Source organism: Babylonia areolata, chromosome 19 (assembly GCF_041734735.1).
Source record: "Babylonia areolata isolate BAREFJ2019XMU chromosome 19, ASM4173473v1, whole genome shotgun sequence".
Lineage (NCBI taxonomy): Eukaryota > Metazoa > Mollusca > Gastropoda > Neogastropoda > Buccinidae > Babylonia > Babylonia areolata.
In genome coordinates this window covers 58,801,164-58,807,163 of record NC_134894.1, presented here as the reverse complement: position 1 = coordinate 58,807,163, position 6,000 = coordinate 58,801,164, and the positions used below count along the sequence as shown (strand labels likewise).

The window sequence follows — 6,000 nt, the reverse complement described above, 5'->3', positions numbered from 1 at the left end:
GGCCACACCCGGGTTCGTCCGTCGTAGTTCCAGCGTCGGCAGTCCACAGGGAACCATCGATGTTAGGTCGCCAGGAGGCCACACACCAGAGGAGACCCTGCACTGCTGCTGAGTCACTTCGGTGGTGTTCAGTGGTGCCTGTTCTGTTTGAACGTACTTAGGACACCACCTACTAAGCCCCCTACTAACGACAATAATGGCTTAGTCGCGGAGCCAGACTGAGTGAGCGTCCATCCCAGAGTGGAGACCGCCACCACGTCCCTCAAACAACAGCCCTCCATGAATCTGCCGACACTGACGACATTGACAGGACTCACCCCAAGCATTTTTTGACTTTTTTTTTTTAACTTGTTTCTTGTTTATAAACGTATGGGTCTGTTCACACATACGAATGTAACATTACGGGTTTTTTGTTGTTGCTTTTTTGTGTTTTTTTTTGTTTAGCGAAAAAGAGTAGAACATAACGTTCTTGCTCCATGCTCCAACCGCACACCCTTCTCCATCACCTCGCCCGAAAACGGGGCATGAATGACAGCCAACGTTGTGATATTTCAGCCTCCAATGCACACACGTCAATCACTGTCCGTTGTGATGATTTATTCCCGCCAAGCGACTGTCGTAACCTCTCGTTAGTCATCAAGGGATGTCACAACTCATGACAATCACGTGCGGAATTCTGTTTCGTACGTAGCCCTTCGGCATTTACTCTCCCCTGTCATTTTTGTGTCTGTAGTTCCCAGTTTTACGTTTTTCCGTGTTTTGGGGTTTGGGACATTTTGCCCAGTCGGCACCCTCAAGTGAGGATCGCTTTTTCCTCCTCCGGGTGGCCATGTATCTATGTTCTGTGTGCTCCAGCTCAGAGGAGGGGGGTGGGGGAGGGGGGGGAATGCCCTGCTGGACATGTGCCGTCTATTATTTGTTTTGTTTCCAGCGTCAGGGTTAGTGGTACCCAGTTGGCAGTTTGCAGAATCCCACTTCAACTCCCCCGTGCTGTGCCATTTCAGCGTCAGCCTGTGTTGGGCGGGCAGCATTGGTGCTCCTGCTGCTGCTGACTGCTCCTCTTGCCCTTTTCTCATCAGTGTCGTCGTTTGTGCTGTAGCTTCATCGTCTTCGTTTTCTTCAGTTTTTTGCCGTTCAAGTGACGGGCGCAATAGCCGAGTGGTTAAAGCGTTGGACTTTCAATCTGAGGGTCCCGGGTTCGAATCACGGTGACGGCGCCTGGTGGGTAAAGGGTGGAGATTTTTTACGATCTCCCAGGTCAACATATGTGCAGACCTGCATAGTGCCTGAACCCCCTTCGTGTGTATATGCAAACAGAAGATCAAATACGCACGTTAAAGATCCTATAATCCATGTCAGCGTTCGGTGGGTTATGGAAACAAGAACATACCCAGCATGCACACCCCCGAAAACGGAGTATGGCTGCCTACATGGCGGGGTAAAAACGGTCATACACGTAAAAGCCCACTCGTGTGCATACGAGTGAACGCAGAAGAAGAAGAAGAAGAGGAAGCCGTTCAAGTCACCATCTTCCTTTCTTGTGTTGTGCAGAGTGCTTCAGTATTTTTCAGTTATCAAGATTCCTAAGTGTCCACACTGATAACAGTCTTTCAACAGCTGGACGCTGGTTTCCGCTGGTCTTCAGTTTCTTCATGTTTTGTATTTCATATCTATTTACCCATCCTGTCATTTTAGTGTATCAATTATTGCGGCTGATTGCGGTTATTATTTCTGTAGTCAAAATCTGTGCGTGACTGAATGTCACATGTATGTGAACTTGAATTATTTTAGCCAGTGTTTGTGTTGTCTGGGTGTTAGTGCTGGGTTGGGTTGGGGGTGGGGGGGGGGGGGGGGGGGGTTCTTGTCCGCTCTCTTATAGGGCGTTGACAAGGGAAATAACTGAATACCCTCCCTTTTCAACACGGTACAAACAGGCTTTTTATTTGTTTGTTTGTCTATCATTATCATTCTGGGATGCTTTTGGTATTATGCAAATGTATTATATACTTTTTTTTTTTTTTTTTTTTTAGTGTGTGTGTGTGTGTGTGTGTGTGTGTGTGTGTGTGTGTGTGTTTCGAAAAAAAAGCCAATCCATATAAAGCTGACAAATCTGACAATCTCCGGTTTTCAAACAGTTATTAAGCTTCAGGCTGATAATGAAGGTATGTGTGTCTACGTGTCCACGGCGTAAAATGAATGCTATAAACCACGTCCAACGTCAAGCACTTAAAATAATTTGCACATTTGCCGAAAAAACAAAACAAAAACAAACTAAGCGCAACATGGACATCATTCGACTGATTTTTTTCCCCCCTCTTTAACCCTTTCACCGTTAGTCAATTCAGAGTGCAAAATTCCCTTGTGCTATGAACACAGAAAAGATGGTGTCAAGAGAACAGCTGGGGATTACCGCTGTGATGGGTAGAAAATATGGCCTATCCTTCCACCGAAAATGAAGAGCAGTAGGTTAAAAGGATAACAGACCCATGATCTGGTCACCTTGCGGTGACATGTGTCCTGTACCTAACTTGTGCATAATTGCGAGTTTGGTGGTGAAAGGGTTAAAACTAGCTTTATGAAACCAAGGCCTTCCAACTCCTCTCCCCTTCTCCACCCCCCCCCCCACCCCCGCCCCCGTCCCTCTCTCGTTCCCCTTCCCACTACATCACCCTCCCCTGCCCCTCCTCCTCCTCCTCCTCCTCCCCCGTGTTCTCCCATTTTGGATATAAACCAAGCACGGGAAATGGAAACATCACGTGAGAACGCTTTGTCAGCTGATTTAGCTCTGTACAAAACAAAACAGCGCATGGGAGCGCGCGGAATTTAGTGTGATTAACCTACAGGAGGCGTGAGTGGGGGGAGGGGACCCTACTACTAACTTACTCGGCGTGGGAGTTTGTGCGTGGTACGAGGAAAAGACCGACAACAGTCTGACTTGACATTAGTTTTGCTCTCAGAGAGCCATGGAGGTAGGTTTTGGAAGACAATGTCCACATTTCTTCCCTCCTGTTTTTTTTTCTATTCAGTTTCGTTCAAACCGTTGTAAATTGGTTAATAACATTGTAATATATCTATCTATCTATCTATCTATTCGACATTATTTTCTTCTCCTGTCGAATGACGCAAAGATGGCCAATCAGAGTTAAAGGGAAGAAATGTAGAGTGTATGTTACAATTTTTTTTTTTTTTTTTTTTTTTTAAAACCAATTTACAACTGTTTCCGTCTTCTACACGGAAGAGTACAGGGGGAGATGTGTGGTTATTGCCGTTGCTGTCTGTCTGTGTCCATTGATTTTTTTTTCTTTCTTTGAAGCGTGTCTGGTTCTAACGCTTTGTTTCGGGCTGTTTTCTTGACTGTGCCATTTGAAAAAAAAAAAAAAGGTTTCTTTTTTCAATACATTGGTAATGTCCCAAAATATACTTTTAGCGATCTTGTCGCGATAACAGCTCATCTTGTTGTTGTGCTTAAATAACTGAATGTAAGGTACAGGAATTTTTTTAAACACGCGTGGTGTGAATAATGGAAAACATAAAGTTCACACAGGATTGAAAAGCCTGTGAACAATAAAACTAATAAGTGGGAAAAAAGAGAGAGAGAGAGAGAGAGAGAGAGAGAGATAACGATAACGATACTTCTTCGTCGTTCGCCTCCAATTAGATGGGCAGCCCGGTGTCCTCGATGAAGGCTGCCGTCCGTCGCAGCTCCTCCAGGGTGCCGTACAGTTTGGCTTCCACTGCTGTCGGTGTTGGCCAGTACTTCCTCCTAGACTGATGCTGCACGCATCCTACAGTCTTGAAGGATGTGGTCGGTTGTCATTGGTCCCTCACCACAAGGGCATGTTTTATTCCAGAAAGGCCATGGCCCCATTTGAAGGGGGTACACATGAATATGAAACATTTGAGATAATGCTGCACACATAAATATAATACACGTGAATCTTGAATGTTATTGTTTCCAATAAATGTGTTAATGTTGAAGTACAAGAAGAAAACATTCAGACATTCAATTAGAGGACGAATATGATTTCGAACCATTGTTTAAGAATTCAATCGAATGAATAAGTTATCGCTGGTACCAAACATGAGCTAAAACATGAAACAGTGCAATACCAGATAAAAAGGGAAGTTAAAGATGCAAATACAGCCATTGTTGATGTTCTCGTTCAATTATTCACCAGTTTATTAAAAAAAAAAAATTGCACTGTTCTCTTAGAAATGTCAAAATCTATAGTTATTCCAATCCACAAGTAGATATCAACAATTCCGATAATCATCTTGGAGTAGCTTTCGCCAGCATTTAAATTAAAGTTTACACTTATTTGCTGTAAAACATACTAACAAAATAGTCTGGAAAAAAAGAGGAAAAATTAATTTAGCAAAAACAGTCATCACAAGTAATCATAGTACTATAGATCATACATTGCTTATGTCTCACTTGTGCAAAAATACTTCATAGTGTAGAACGTTACATTGGTTTTGTATACTTCAATCCAAGAAGGCCTTCTATTCCGTTCTTTGTAATACCATGTGGCATATGGTGAATAAATGTGTTGGAAACGGTAAATTGTAAATAGGTTTCAGAGATGATTAATATAAGTGTTTGCGTTCGTGCGTGCAAATTATATATTCAGGGGGCTTTGATTGTCCTAATTAATTAGCAAAGCACGACTGCCTTTGAGCCCTCATTAAAAAAAAATTTTTTTTAATGAATTAATACGCAATGGTGAAGAAATGGAAGACATACAGCTCAGTTAAATCTAGGCAACGATCGAGATATTTTATTACTATTTACAGAAGATGTTATCCTTTTGTCTGGGATTGTTTTCAGCTTGTGAAAAAAAAAAAGATTGCAAGAAGAAGCAGGTCTTTAAGGTTAAATCTGATAAAACTAAGACATAGCTACGCTAAACATAGCAATTCCAAAGGTGATGAAGAGGATAACCAAGTGGTGTGTGTGTGTGTGTGTGTGTGTGTGTGTGTGTGTGTGTGTGTGTGTGTGTGTGTGTGGTGTGTGTGTGTGTGTTTGTGTGTGTGTGTGGTGTGGTGTGTGTGTGTGTGTGTGTGTGTGTGTGTGTGTGTGTGTGTGTGTGTGTTCCAGTTTTCATCTTCTTTCCATGTGTTTCAGTATAGGTCTGTCTATATTTCTACGCCTGCTTTGTGCGTGAATATCTATCTATCTATCTATCTATCTATCTATCTATCTATCTATCTATCTATCTATCTATCTATCTATCTATCTATCTTCTCGGCATAAAGTGGCAAGAGAAGATCCCTGACACAGAGGTGCTCACTCGTGCAAACTTGCCCAGCATCTACACCATCTTGATGCAGGCCCAGCTGCGCTGGGCAGGCCATGTAGTTCGCATGCCAGACCACCGGCTCCCCAAGAAACTGCTGTACGGCGAACTCCAACATGGCAAGCGCTCCCATGGAGGCCAAAAGAAGCGCTTCAAAGACACTCTGAAAGCTTCTCTGAAGGACTTCAACATCAGCCACGAGACATGGGAGCTGAATGCAATGGACAGACCAAAGTGGCGTTCAGCTATCCACAAAGGAGCCAAATCCTGTGAGGCCAACAGAATTGCTGCAGCAGAGCAAGGCAGACAGGCCAGGAAAAGCAGGGCCAGCAAGTCCCCGACAGCCGCCACCATACCCTGTCCACACTGCGTCAGAACCTTCCGGGCACGAATTGGCCTGACCAGTCATCTGCGCACCCACAGAGCCCAACCCACCCACCCCCAGGATGACTAGATGGTCCTCGTCGATCCCAACGGACGTACCACACAATCTTTATGTAATGAGCAATTGAGTGGAGGGGTTATGTTTGGATTTAATTTGGATAACAGGATGATTAAACGAATTGAAACATTAGCAGAATATTTGGGTCAATCCTGTCGGAGACGCCAGATGTCAACAACCGTTAACCGATAAATAAAAGGGGGTTCAAATCAAATTATTGACGAATCTGACAGGCTAGAAAGTGACAGGCTAGAAAAGCTC

General features: G+C 43.8%; 1 protein-coding gene across 1 annotated transcript in view; it reads left to right on the top strand.

Annotated features, from left to right (window-relative positions):
- The first annotated feature begins 752 nt into the window (after positions 1 to 752).
- Positions 753 to 6,000, top strand: part of LOC143294377 (solute carrier family 28 member 3-like) — a 35,778-nt gene continuing 30,530 nt past the window's right edge. Inside the window, exon 1 of the mRNA XM_076605846.1 lies at positions 753 to 797. The gene's annotated coding sequence lies outside the window, so the exon portion shown is untranslated. The remainder of the gene's footprint in view (positions 798 to 6,000) is intronic.